This window comes from Sorex araneus, chromosome 6, assembly GCF_027595985.1.
Source record: "Sorex araneus isolate mSorAra2 chromosome 6, mSorAra2.pri, whole genome shotgun sequence".
Taxonomy (NCBI): Eukaryota; Metazoa; Chordata; class Mammalia; order Eulipotyphla; family Soricidae; genus Sorex; species Sorex araneus.
Window position 1 is genome coordinate 114,998,440 of NC_073307.1, and position 15,105 is coordinate 115,013,544.

The following is a 15,105-nucleotide window of genomic DNA, read 5'->3' on the forward strand; positions in this document are numbered from 1 at the left end:
CAAAAAGAAGAGATACCAGAAGGAGAGTTATCCATACAGCATTCTGGCTCCCATTCTTTGTTATGTGTCCATCAATCTTTTTTTTCTTTTCTTTAGATTACCCTACAGGTGAAAGCCTCTTTTAGTAACTTCAGAGAGGAGAGAATTCCTTTCTCTGCATTCATACATCAGTTCCAGAGATTGGCCCAGCTTGGGTGAGGTGTGTCTTTGGACCAATCATTGTTGCTAGGGAAGGAAGTACTCTAGTCTGGGCTGGAACATTTCTTCATCCCTGTTGGAGTGAACATGGTCTTAGTAAGAAGGCAAACGAAATGCATGTAAGGATTAGAAATACACATACACACACACGTGTGTGTGTGTATATATATATATATATATATATATATTTGTCATGACTTACTGCAATCTGTGAAAAAAACTGATATTTTAAATTTTAATTAAAATTAACAACTCTTTGGAGAGTTATAAATGATAGGACAGAAGGGAAACAGACAGGGCAAGGTCAGGGATATAACCGTAAGTGAAAAAATTACCAGGAGGGAGGGTGGGCCTGAGTGGTGTCTGATAACCTGGATGACCTAGACCCTGGGATGGATTTCAGAAGAGAATCATCTCAGCATCCTCTCCCCTGATTTTAAAGCCTTACATTCTTGAGACATGGTACAGAAAGGCTAACCTACTCACCTTCCTTAAAAAAGGCATAAAAGGAAAAGAGCTTTTGCCTTTCTAGGGACTCCTCTTTTTTTTTTTAATTTTTTAAAATTTATTTTATTGGATCACCATTTGGAAAGTTACAAAGTTCTCAGGCTTATGTCTCAGTTATACAATGCTCAAACACAAACACTCGTCCTTTCACCAGTGTCCATATTCCACCACCAAAAAAAAAACCAGTATACCTCTCACCCCCCCACCTCCACCCCCCACCCCCCCTGCATAACTGATAAATTTCACTTCATTTTCTCTTTACCTTGATTACATTCCATATTTCAACACAAACCTCACTATTGTTGTTGGAGTTTCAACACAGAACTCACTATTCTTGTTGGAGTTTATCCTCCAAAAATACAGCCCTATTGACAAGGAAACATTTGATAATTAGTTTTCCACTGATGAGAATGAAGATATATAAAGTCTAGGTTTAGGATTTCTGTATTTTAGTAATTAAGTCCAGGGAGATTTAAGTTGGAAAGTGCATCATTTCCCTTCCTGGGGCAGCATGGAGCAAAAGCTTAGTTCACAGTCTGGAGACATGGCTGCAAGCACTTGCTGGGACCAGAAGTAATATAGCTGGTTCTGGATACTGGTCATTCAGCAGCAAAGCGGCTGTGCAAAGGCATGGCCACCCGGGTCGAATCTCGGCCGAGCTGGAGCTGGTACCGGCCTCGGCCCGAGACTGCCTACTCTCAATATAAGAGCAAAACTTTTACAACATAAGCCAGGTAACACCTTTTTCTCTTCACTTAAACACTTGAAGGTATTTCTAAAAATGGGATAATGACAATGTGGTGATTATTTCTAAAATGGACCTGAAGGCCCAGGCCCTAGTAACTAGGGACTCCTCTTTAGGACACCCCTCCCACAATCTGGGAACTTCCCTGCATTCCTTTCCCTTTGCCTAAATAAAGACTTCTACTGAATTTGGTCCTTTGCTCTAGGTCCCTTGTTTTCAGTTTTGACTGCTTGAGAAAAAGAACCTGGGTGTCTGAGCCTGCTACAACATTGACTCAGTTTTATTAAAATTTATTTAGGTTTTATTAAAATTTTTCAGACAGTATATGGGGTTGTGGTTGGAAATACATAAATAACAAGAGGTACGGAGACTTGTTAGGAGGTTGCTGCTGTAAAACTGATAATACTCAAGCTAATTAGTGACCTTAGTTCAATTCACTTGTACTTAACCCATAGCCCCAGCCAGTGAGGTGGAGGAGAGGGGTAGAGACAATTGGGCAAATAGCTCTTGGTAACCAGCTGGAGCATGTCGCAAGAAGGGCTTCCAGGGGGTTCCCCATTGCCACGTAGGGGGTACTAGCTATTCTCTGGAAGGCTGGCTTCGTCTTGAAATCAGTTATCATGTGCTGCAGACTTGACATCTTCCTGCTTCTGAGAAATGTGTGGCTTATTGTGGCACCCTAACTGTAAAAGGGGGCTGACTGACCGTATTTCTCTCCCTTTCCAGTTTCTTTTCTCTGAGAAATCAGATGACTGTGTTGTCATGGGTGCCAGCAGAGAGAGGACTGGAAAGAGGACAAGGACTTGAACATCATACCCCTCTGCGTCCTTTATCCTAGGCCTGGACCTGGGCCTGGGCCTTCAGGTCCATTTTAGAAATAATCACCACATTGTCATTATCCCATTTTTAGAAATACCTTCAAGTGTTTTAAGTGAAGAAAAAAAGGTGTTACCTGGCTTATGTTGTAAAAGTTTTGCTTTTATATTGAGCGTAGGCTATGGGTAGATGTAGCGGTAATGAGAAGAAGGGTAGAAGCAGTATACCAGTTAGGAGGCTGGTGCAACAATCTAGGATGCTAGCTGTGGATAGGTGAGCTTATGTCCCAGGTGAAAACCAGTATTGGTAAGGGCTACTTCTCATAGGTGACAGAGAAAGAAAGAAGAGGGGCTGGAGAGTGAGTTCAGGGGGCTGACATGTGCTTTACATGGGCGATACCTGGTTCAGTTCCCAGCACTGCTAAAAGTGACCCCCAAACACAGAACCAAAGTAGGCCTTGAGCAATGCTGGTGTGAGCCCAAAGCCAAAAAAGGAAAAAAGATAAAAATAAAAGGAAGGGGGGAAAACAGGGAGAAGATGAGAGCGATTTAATCCTTTGGGCCTGGGTAAGGAAGGCTGTTTAAGCCTGTCTTGAACTGTAAAGGGTAGGACTCTGGGAGAAGGCCTTGCATCTGTGTTGGACAGGCTAAGTTTGAGATATCTAATTTGTCTTATATAGAACTCCCATCTGCTTGACATCTTACATGAAGTGAGCAGCAGAATATACTCGTCAGGAGTTCTGAGGAGAGGTCCCGGCTGGGAGAGAATTATAGGCATCATCAACATGTGGGTGATAATTGAATCCCTGATGCTAAGTAAGATTACAGCAGGAGTTGAAGATATAGAAAGAAGAGATAAGACTAAATGTAGAGCTCTGGGACACTCTCAGCCAGTAACAGGCTGGCAGATAAAGAACTGACAAAGAGGAAGAAAATGATGTGATTGGAAAAACAAGAGGGCTATGCCAAAAGTCAAGTGAAGAGAGCTGATGAGGGGGTGATTCCCTCTTGTAAAAGATGTAAAATGAGAGCCTGAGAGTCTGGAGCCATAGTACAGTAGGGAGGGCATTTGCCTTGCACATGGTAGACATGGCTTTGATCCCTAGCACCGCGTATAGTCTCCTGAGCCCAGCAGGAGTTATCCCTGAGTGCAGAGCCAGGAGTAAGCCTTGAACAACACAGGTGTGGCAACCAAAAAAAGAAGATGTAAGATGAGGAGTAGGACTTGCCCACTGGATCTGGCAATATGGAGTCGAGGCCCGTTGCATGTGTTGGGGGGAAGGGGATGGAGTTTTTCGTGTTTTTTATTTTAACTGCACACGTTGCAGTGCTTGGTGTCTACTCCAGGCTTTGTTTCTGGGGTTACTTTTGGTAGTGCTTGAGGGACCATATGCAGTGCCCAGGATTGAACCAAGGTCTGCCTCACGCAAGGCAAGCCCTTACACAGTGTAAATCCAGCTGCCCTAAATGCGCATGTATGAACCTAAACTTAACATTTCAAATAAGTTCTAGTTTCCATTCTAAATGAGAATGTCGTTGTGTCCCCCCCCCAGAAAAAAATTTAATATTGAAATAAATCTGAAAAAGATGTGAAGCCAGTACTATGAGAGTGTGAAAGGGACAGACAGTACTTCTGGCCTTAGGGGAACACTTGAAGTCAGATTCATTCATGTCTTTGATTCATTCATCCATGCCACAAACACTTGAGTGTCCAGGCAAGGAGAAAGGAGGCAGTGGAGTATTGTCTAATGGGGATGGACTTGCAGTTTTGTACATGAAAAGGGTTCTGGATGTAGATGATGATGATGGTTGCACAATAGGAATCTTACATTTAAACATGAGGAAAATTGAGATTTTGTGTTATATGTGTTTTACCACAATAGAAAAAAGTGGACTGAGGGAAAAAATCTTGGAGGCATTACCATAAACTTCGGCCTGGGACCTGATGCTTGATATGGATGGCATTTATTGATTTATGGGGGCTAGTAGTTAAGTAGTCCCCGGCTGTGCTGGGACTCCTCTTTAGGACACCCCTCCCACAATCTGGGAACTTCCCTGCATTCCTTTCCCTTTGCCTAAATAAAGACTTCTACTGAATTTGGTCCTTTGCTCTAGGTCCCTTGTTTTCAGTTTTGACTGCTTGAGAAAAAGAACCTGGGTGTCTGAGCCTGCTACAACATTGACTCAGTTTTATTAAAATTTATTTAGGTTTTATTAAAATTTTTCAGACAGTGTATGGGGTTGTGGTTGGAAATACATAAATAACAAGAGGTACGGAGATTTGTTAGGAGGCTAGGGAGGCCATGCCATTCCTGGTATTACATTTGTGCATGCAAGGCATGAGCTTCAACCTTTTGAGCTAGTTCCCCCACCCTGAGATGGATAGAATTTTAGAAGAAGACCGTTAGAGAAAAAGAAGACAGGTATCCAGCTGAGAGAAGGCTAAGGGGAAGGACAGGCCCTTAATGCTGTTTGTCTGCATTGTGGGGGCCACTTGGGGGAACCACAGACACTGAAACTGCAGTCAGGCCAAACTTGGGCTTGCTTTCTTAGATTCTGGAAGCCTTTGAAGGCTTCTGCCAAGGGAGTGTCATTCTAGAGGTATGCTTTAGGACCATTAATCTCACTAATCCTTCCTGTTAAACCATTGCCTATTAAAAGCAGTGGGATCACAGCAGGTATTTCTTTGGTGAAAATTGTCACCTAGCAGAACTTTAGATTGCCAAGCATGCATTCATTAATTTGGAAGGTTATTCCCATTTTATTCATATTTATTGAGACTATCTAAATGCCCCCGGTGTTCTAGGCTCTGTCGGGGTAAGGAAAGGGGATCATTTAAGAGGGGGTCTTCTCTTGGAAAGCATGGAACCCCTGTTCCTAAATAAGAAATTATGTTAGGTTCTACTGTTTGTTATCATTAACATCTTACTGAAGTTCCTTGGGAACTGAGTGGAAGTGATTCCTAGCCATCCAGTACAACTGGGAGATTCCAGGAAAAGACTTGAATGGGTCAAAAGTTTGAGCAAGATTTTCTAAGCATAAAAGTAGAGATGCTCATCCTTGGAGGATCTCAACACTTACTGGGAGTCACAAATGTAAAGAAATTGGGGGCTGGAGAGATTACAGCCAGTAGGGTGCTTACCTTGCGTGTGGCCAACCTGGGTGCTTGATTTCCAGCACCCCGTATGGTCTCCTGAGAACCTTATTAGGAGTGATCTCTGAATGCAGAACCAGGAGTAAGTCCTGAGCACTGCCAGGTGTAGCCTCCTCCCCCCAGGCCTCTACCAGACAATTACCAAAAAAAATGTGTGAGTTTTTTTCTTTTAAAGCTAAGTTCTCTTATTTCATTGACTTGTAGGTGGTGCTGGCTAAAGTGCATGCTTTTGAATCCACGCTTAATCTTTCAAATGTGGAATCCGAGGCCCTTGTTGGTAAGTTTGATAAGAAATTCTTAGAAAATTATGCTCTGCTAACAAGAATTAGTATTTGGAATGAAGCCAAGGTAGTTATAATCAGCATTGTAGTGTGGAGGTCTCCTAGACCTATAGTATAACCTACATAATATAGGACAGTGATTTCCACTGTGGGTTGATACTGACTGGTAGGAGATGGGTGGGGACACTAAAATGATCCAGGTTATGGGGACCTTCTAGTGCAATTGGAGGACGATTTCTGTTTGTTCACTTAAAGAAGAGAGGTTACCAGGGAAACACTGTAGCTTTTTGGTTTTGAATGGGGGGAGGGGCGGAGGAGGACAAATAAGTTTGGAAACCTCTAGTATAGGCAGGAAGTCTACTGTAGATTTTGGTGGTACATGCAGAGAAGGAGGCCAGAGGTGGAACATTTAGGAGTGTGAGGATGGTTACCAACAGCTTCCTGAGGAGGTGGAGCTTTGGCTATGTTTTGAACGTTGTGTGTTGAAGGGAGGAGTAAAATAAACTTTGGGGGCTTGAGAATGTATATTGTGTAAGATATTAAAGAAAGGAGGCTCAGCAACAGACTCACAGTTTCAAAAGCGTCATTCAAAGGAGTCACGGGCGAGAAAGTGGGATTTGCCAGTACCTGGTTATTCTGGGTCAGAGTCAGACAACTTTTACTATGCAAAGGATTGTCAGACAACTTTCACCGTGTAAAGGATTGAAGGACGAATTAAAAAAAATTTTTTTAAATTTAGATTCTGTGGTTTCCAGTGGTATTAATAATGGTTTCTTATGCACATAATTTGAGCACAATACCCGTCACCACTCTTCCCTCCCTCTCCCAAAGACTCCAGGACCCCTTCCTCCCAGCCCTCACCCCACCACATTTGTGTGGTTCTGTTTACCATTTTGTTGCCTTTGGATCTTTATTGCTACCTTTCCTCTGACTTCATTCAGCATAAAATCATTTAGTTCTATATTAAGGGTGAGTATTTTTTTACTTTATTGATCATGGGTTTTCATCACAGTTAGTTGATGCCACTCAGTTCTGTAGCACAGAAGCAGTCAAAGATTTTATACACACACACACACACACACACACACACACACATAATAGAGTGAACTTGGCTGTGTTCCAGTAAAACTTTATTTACAGAAACATGTGGTGGGCTGTATTTGACCCACAGATTGTAGTTTGCCCATTCCTTTTCTAAGCTGAATACTGAACAAAGGCACTTGGATTTTATCAGGAAGGAACTGGAAAGCCACTGAAGCTGCCTTCGGCAAAGAAGGGCAGTGGAAAATGGATATTTTAGGGTCCTTCTTCTGGGACTGGACAAGAGGCCTAGGTTTGTTCGAAGACTCCAGGAGAAGTCTAGTCATGAGGTCGATTGATCAGTGATGGTTAAATCGAACCAATAGAAGGGCTACTGCAAAGGGGGGTGTCATAGAATTTGCAGAATCATTAGATTATAAAGACAGGAAAAGAAGATACAATTGTTTTTATTTTTTTGTTCACTCCCCCTTCTCCTTATGGTTATTGATGTTACTCAGATATCCAGAGGTCGCACTCATGCCTGACTGTGGTCTTTGCCAGAGTGCAGTCACCGTTGAGCTCAGTGTCCACTGCAGTTTGCAATCTGTTAGTTGTAGAGCTTGCATGGGTGAGCTTGCACGAGTGAGGCTCACAAGTTCTGTTGGTGATCACCAGGGGTTACCTTACACTCATGCACATGCCCACCAGAGGTCGCCCTCCCAGCCTTGGTGCTTGCATGTTTTTAGTTGCAATGCTCGCTGGGGGCTACACCCTGTTTTGTGGTGCTCATACACACACCTGGCTGTGGTACAGCTGAAAAAGACTTGCATTGGCAGGGACTACAACCTGCAGAGCTGCCAGGATCCTGCTCAGTGCATGTGAAATGCTGGGGGTTTATTTGAGCTCTTGATCCTACAATTGGAAAACAGATATTCTACACAGAATTTTCTGGGTCCAAATTGATGGAAATTTTAAACTTAATGATTTACAGTAGTACCACAATAGAAATGTGAATATTGGGTTAGAGAATGGTCATGGACACATCTAGCTTTGAAAACGTTGACAACAAGATGATCATGGCTCATCATCCCTGGGATTGCAGTGCTGAGACCCAGACTAGGAGGGGTGGGTCTGGAAATGCGGAAAGGAAGACTTAGGATGAAAGGTCCCACAGGGCTAAAGAGATAGTACAGTGAGTAGGGCACTTGCCTTGTCTGTGGCTGACAGTCAATCTCCTGCACTGCATATGGTCACTCAAACACCAGTAGGAGTGATCTTTGAGCACTGAGACATGATTAATCCCTGAAAACTGTTAGGGATGACTACAACCAAAAAAAAAACGCCACCCTTGAGCAGAGGGCTAAGGCTCAAGTGGCGAGCACCTGAGGAGAAAGGACCTGCAGGAAAGCTATGGATGTGATGGCACAAAAAGAGGTGGCAGTGGTAGTGGTGGGGGAGAGCCAGATTTCACAGGGACAGACATAACTGAAGGCTAAAGAATCAGAGACACTAGTGAGTTAAGGTGGAAGGGATAGAGATTTCAGTATCTGCCTGTCAAAATAACCTTTCCTTTAGCTTTGAGGCAGGGAAAGCATGCTGTAACCAGTTCTTATTTCCTTGTCTGGAGCCAAACAGTGTTTAGGAGTTTGTGTATAACTTGGGCCTGAGATTGTGTTCATTTTGCCTCCTTTGAGGTGTGGCGTACATAACTCTGCCACAACTTGCACCATGGAATCCAGCCCGTGTCTGGACTCTTGCCACGAGACAAGATGTGATCTGTTGGGGAAATAGCTGCATTTGCCTATGTTGGAGGAAGAAGCAGGGTAGAGCAAGACATTGAAATTAAGCTTTCCCTGTAGTCTGCCCCAGGATGGAAATTTGAGAGAAGTCATTCAGCTAGATATTAACATGTGCCCTGGGTATTATGAATGCGTGTTCGTTGGTTGGAATTTTGAGTCATTTCTGGCTTGGTTTATGTGACTATAGCAGTTAGAAATCTAGTAATAAAAGCAACAGATGTAACTGGTTTTGAACCATCGCTAAGGTCCTGGCACGCTGCTGAGTGCGCTGTACTTAACGTTCCATTTCATCTTTGCAGTGTCCTGTGATGTGGGCTTGGTATACCTATTTCAGCAGTAAGGAAATCAGACCATAGAGGTTGAGTAACCTGCCCAAGATTATAGAGATTTGAACCCAGCTCTCTCTGACCTCTGGTTTATGCTGCTCCCTGTTTCTCCCCCCTCCCCCCCACTTAACTGCAATTTCTCCTTCTACTTATATAAAAGAAATGGAGACAGATTGAGCACTTCAGATTAAATATTTGGAGCCTAGAGTGGGTGTTTCCACTTCTTGGGAGTCTATTCAAAGGGTAGAAGAAGTGTGGGATCGCTGTAGGAGACTAAGACCAAACTCAGACACTTCTTTTAACTGTTACCCCAGCTAAAATGTTCCTTCAGCCGAAGAAGGTGGCAGCCTCGGGCTGAGAAAGGAAATATCACTAGAAGGCATGCTAGTAAGATTCCAGACCTGGTGCGATGGAAATTGTATGGAATTGACTTGTTAAAATGCTTGATATTTCTCTCTGCTCATTTCCGACTTAAGGCTCCAAAGACAGGGACCTATTTTGTCTCACCACTCTACCAAGGTCTTGTATAAGTCAGATATGCGCACTGAATATTTGTTGCTCCTAGTGAGCCAAGGAACCTGGACGAGAGGTGACCCTCTGACTTCCAGGCACGGCAATTGACACAAAGGTTGTAGAGGTGACAAAGGACAAGTCCTCTGTCATCCTGAGGCAGATGTTCCAGCAAGGGAGATAGACTGAACAGGTATGTGAGGTGAGGTCGGTCTGCTCGCACTCCAAAGCGAGAGGACATAGTGAAGAAGAGACACAGGTGATGGGCTTTGTAGCTGAGTTAGGGTCATCAGATAGGCCCACCAAGAAAGGAAGTGAGACATTGAGCAAGTTAGGGTGAAAGTCCCAAGAGTGTTCTTTGGGGCGACCCCCCAGGTTTTGGTAGAGCAGCCAGCACTTTACGTCGTCTTTTGCTTGGCAGTGGTTTCTAATGCCCAGCTAGCTGCTTCCTGTGAGGGCCCCGGCCCCGGCCCAGGCCCCTTGCAGAGAGCACTCTCCTCGCCTGCTGCTTTGCTCTGGTTCTTCTCTAACCTTCCAGAATCGACGTCCGTAGCCTGAGTTGCTACTTTTCTTTTCTTTGTCCTTAACTTAAGGTTTTGCTTGATCTTGTCGCCTCAGGTTCTCTCTCTTGGTAAATTCATCCACCGCTCATGTCCATCCTGAAGACCCCAGATCCATAGGTCCAGCCCTGAGTGTCCTCATAGTCCTCAATCCTACTGGCTGCTCGTGGGCACCTCATATCCCACCCTTTGCTGGTGCTTTTGTAACTCCCCGTTGTGGGGTGAGAAACCACACCCTGCTCCCTCAGCACTTTTTCTCATTTACTCTGTCCTCCTCCACTCTTTCACTTAGGACTCATCACTGAGATTTGCTTTTAACATCTCAGACCTGCTTTGTCCTTCATCACCCTATTCTCCTAACAGCATGAGGTTTCTTTCTAACTCATGGCTTCCTTCTGTTGCAAACTCTTCAGGGACTCCTCATTTCTTACAGAATGAAGTCGGCACTTTTTCAGCAATCCGGCACACAGTCTGGCCTTTTACCACTTCCTCATTTCAAGTTCCCCCAATTCTACTGACCCAGGCCCAGCCACTCAACAGTTGGTGCCTTTGCTAGTTTTGGGCCTTCTCCTGGGAATGACCCATTCCCTGCTCCCCATCTTTGTAACTCAGCTCTGGTTATTTTTTTATTATTATTATTTTTGGACACCTTCCTTTCTGACCCTGCACTTTACTGTATTCTGGATATGACCTTCTTCTTGGCTTCTAGAACACCCTGCATTTCTTTCTCCCACAAAGTATTTATCAACATAACTGTTAAATTGCTCTGTTATATTTAGGAAACCGGCTCTGTAAGATTAAAGACCATACCCACAACTCTCAGTTCATGTGTACATACAAACATACACATATTAGCCATTCCTGCATACACATACACACACATATAGACACACCACACATAGCGCACATACATGCACTTGTACCACAGAACCTCTTGGCTCATGATGCCAGCAACAGTGCACTTGGCTCAGAAACTGTTGAAAGAGGAGAGCAAAGTCTGTGCAGTGGAACAACAGATTTTTGATGTGATGAATGTATTGGGAATCGGGGGCCAGTGGCCCTGGAATTTCTTTGAGTCCTCAGCGTTGAGTGCAGGATGGCTTATTCTGGGCATCTCAGTCTGAAGCTGCCTGTTGTATTTCCTAGAACACCAAGGGCTCAGCAGTATAACTTTTTTGTCTTCTTTGTCCTTGAATTAAAAAAAACAAAACAAACAAACAAACAAAAACCCACAAAACTTCTCTTGATGGAATAGTAATGGCAATTCAAAAATGAAAAATAAATCAAGGACTACTCATTCTTAAGGTCCACCCAGCTTCATCCTGGATACATTCCAGATTTCCTAAATTAGCCAAGATGATTCTTACTAACCTCTCCGGACCCCCATCCTCACGCGTAGTCCAGCAGAGTCTTTTTCTAGCTGGAGGGTGCAGAGATCTAGTTTGTGGAGGTGCCGAGCCTCAGGCCATCTCTGTCTTCATTCGAAACTTTATAAAGGTCAGATACTGAGGAGGAGTAGACAAGAGGAGCCCCTGTTCCTGGGGAGGCCAGCTGTGCATCCATATTCCCCAGGGAAGCTGGCACAGCACCTCCAAGCCACAGTCCTTCTCATGCTTTCATCTGTGGCCTTCAAGATGCACTTGCTGCATCTTCTTCATGTCCTGCTTCAGCCACGGACCTGGAAGTCATGCTCAGAAGCGCGTTTATTTAATTTGGAGGCTCCCAGTTACTGGGAGTGATCACTTGAAGAGGCAGTCCGCAGGTGACCCGCTGACCGGGGTGCTCCAGCTGGCACTTGGCCCTGCTTGCCTGGCCTGTAAAGGCTTGTGATGTTCGCTTTCCTTTCAGGGACTTTCCATGAGCCACTCCCTCCGCCCGGAATGCACGCTCCGGGTTCCCCTTTGAGATCTCACTGGATCTGCCTCTTCTGGGGAAGCTTCCCTGATGGGAAGCCTCTTTCACAGCCTCTCCACAGAGGCCAGCTTGCATTCTGTTGTGTGTCTTTTGTTTTGGTTTTTTTTTGCTTTTTTTGGGTCACACCCGGCAATGCACTGGGGTTACTCCTGGCTCATGCACTCAGGAATTACTCCTGGCAGTGCTCGAGGGACCATATGGGATGCTGGGAATCGAACCTGGGTTGGCCACTTGCAAGGCAAATGCCCTACCCGCTGTGCTATTGCTCCAACCCCCGCATTCTGTTGTGTGAGTGTTCCATTAATACATCCATTCCAGGCCCTAGCATGGAAGAATCTGACCTAAGTAGCTTAGTACAAGCTCATGCTATTTCTCCTGACTTCTCAGAAGGCCACTTATCTGCCATTTCTCCTGGTCTCTTGTGTCACATCTATGGAGTCTAGGCTAGGAACATAAAAAGGGTTCCCCCGGCCCCCCACCCCTCAGCCCCCAGCATATCTTGGGCTTCACCTTTGTCTCCTGTTTCTATACAGAATGCTTGAGAGTGTCTGTGTTCTTTTGCCCATTCCCAGGGTCCCTGTTACCTCCTTGTATTCCCCCCCCTACTACCCTTTGTAAGAAAATGTTCCCGCCACCTGCCCCTCACCCCACTCTCTGCAGGAGATAGCCAGCACCTCCCTCTGTTCCTTTGGACCTGCCTACTCCCAGGCTCTGGAGTTGGCAGAAGGGAAGGAAGAAGTTAACACCTTAGGAACAGCAGCTCTATACTATTGTACTGGTTTGTGTGTGTGTGTGTGTGTGTGTGTGTGTGTGTTGCGGGGGGGGGGGGGAGGTATGTGAGTGCGAGTTTCTTGCTTGAATTTTTACTTACCTGTTTACCCTCCAGCACATTACAGACTTTCTCGGGGGTGTAATATAGGGGTTTAGGTAATAGATATTTTATAGATATTGCCAAAATAAACACCTTCTCCTCTCCCGAGCCAATGGTTCCTCCTTTTCCTCTACCCTCCCACTCCCTGTTGGCACCCCAGCAGGCATTTCACAGGGTTGTGATGGTCAGGACCCTCTTCCCAGACCCATCAGACAGATGTGCAGATTGGGCCAGGCTGGAACCACATTGCTTAGGTTGGCAGCCTGGAAGCCCCATCCTCCAGGGGCACCTCACCAGGCCTCCAGGACTCCGTAGGGCCAGGATGGCCGGGCTCCAAGTGACTCATACTGCTTTTGAATGGGGAAAATAAAAACTGAAAAAAAATGGCTGCTGACCAAGTGGGGAAAGTGGGCACGGAGGGAGGAGCAGGGGGAGGAGGTGGTTAGCCACACCCCAGGTTATTTTGCAGGCAGCTGAAATTAGGTTTACACACCATGGTCTCCAAGATGCCACCTTAGGGAACTGGGTATGCTCGTCTCAGGCTTTGGGTGCAAACGTGTGTTAGAGGAAGAGCTCTGCACGTTCTAGTGGTGCTGCTGGAGACAAATCACCCAAACAACTCGGAGTCTGTTTCCTCTCCTGAGTTCAATCCCCAGCACTCCTCCCCCACTGCTGGGTTGGGTATTGCTGAAAGTGACGCCGCCCCCGCCCCCAGCTCTGCTGGGTGTGGCTCTTATAAAAAATTGTTATTGGCATTAAAAATAGGATGATGATAATAGTAATAACCTTTATGAGTGTTCTATGAAGGTGAAAGGAAAACATGCTTAGTATTGTCATATAGAAAATGCCACCCATCTGTTATCATTGTTTTTTTTTTTTTAAGTAGCATTGTTGATAACTGTGTATAGACTTTGGAAGAACTACAAAGTCTAAAATGCACGTTTAAGGCTGAGGAATGAGTCTGTATAAAAGAAAAGCATGTGACAGGGACTCAGAAGATAGTTCAGTGGGTACAGTTTTTGCCTTGCTTGCAACTAACCCTGGCTCAATCCCTGGTATCACATACAGTCTCCCGAGTACCTCCCGGAGTGATTCCTGAGTGCAGAGCCAGGAGAAACCCATGAGTATCCCCTGGTGTGACCTAAACACCACCACACCCCCGAAAAAAAAAAAGTTAAAAAAAAACACCTGAATTACAAATCATGTGCAGATATTGGTACAAACATCTGTTGTTTTGATATTGGCAAAATTGACTGAGCCCCATTTTTTTTATGTTGATTCTAGGTTCTTTGTTGTTTTGGGTTTTGTTTTGAAGAGTGATTTCTCAGAAAGGAGATTATTGGAATCTTGCCCAGAGATGTTGTGACCCATATTAATGATCCTGGATGCCAAGTGCCAAAACAGCACCGGCACCTGGAGGAGTATTTTTGGTGGTTGGAGTTATTACTTTACTTTTTAAATAATGAGCAGGTAAAACACACTAGCATAGTAAATTCTTGTAGGCTCATCAACAGCAAATTGTGATTTTTTCTGGACCTGAGAAATTCTGAAGAAATTTAGTGTTTAGGACAGCTAAATAAATGTAATACATTTGATATAGATGACTATAGTTGTTTCTCAGTATTTCTTAACATGAAGTGCTTGACTCTTGTACCTTCTGAAAATAAAATTGAACAAAATTCACCAAGGCAAGAAAATGTAGTGATTCCAGAGAGAGATTGAAAATCCACAACTCACTGGCTGCATCTGGCCTGTGGAGAGGTTTTGTTCAGTTCTCACAGTGTTCTTTTATTTCGTTTAATTTTTTAAGTAAAATAGTTTTATTTCGGGAAATAGGAGCTGAGTGGTAGAGTGGGGAGAGAAAATATGCAGGCTTTTCCAGAAGGGAGAGAGCCAAAGGTTCCCATAAAATGAAAGAAAGAAATCATATCTCAGGTTGAAATGTGGGTAACCCCCCGAATGTTTTTGTTTGTTGTCTTTTGGTTTGGGGCCCATCCATCAGCGCTCAGGGCTTACTCTGGGCTCTGTGCTCAGGAATCACTCCTCTGTGCTCTGGGGCTTGGGGGACCATATGGGATACCAGGGGTTGAACCCAACTCAGCAGTATGCAGTGCCAGCATCTTACTTGCTGTACTGTCACTCTGACCCCAAGTTTTAAACCTTCTAAAAGACATGGCCAGCACTTAAGTTTTGGTAGCTATTGTCTAGAATGGACTGGAGCGATAGCACAGCGGGTAGGGCCTTGCACGTGGCTGATTCCTCCATCTCTCTCAGAGAGCCTGGCAAGCTACCGAGAGTATTTCACCCGCATGGCAGAGCCTGGCAAGCTACCTGTGGCGTATTTGATATGCCAAAAACAGTAACAACAAGTCTCACAATGTAGACGTTACTGGTGCCCACTCAAG

At 44.7% G+C, this 15,105-nt stretch overlaps 1 protein-coding gene across 8 annotated transcripts in view; it reads left to right on the top strand.

The window, feature by feature from the left end:
• BMAL1 (basic helix-loop-helix ARNT like 1) overlaps window positions 1-15,105 on the top strand; it is a 108,547-nt gene that overhangs the window by 26,482 nt on the left and 66,960 nt on the right. For 6 of the 8 annotated variants that reach the window (XM_055141356.1, XM_055141353.1, XM_055141352.1 and 3 more), the window contains exon 2: window positions 5,624-5,696. The exons of the other annotated variants lie outside the window; for them this stretch is intronic. The gene's annotated coding sequence lies outside the window, so the exon portion shown is untranslated. The remainder of the gene's footprint in view (window positions 1-5,623; window positions 5,697-15,105) is intronic. 8 annotated transcript variants of the gene reach the window in all.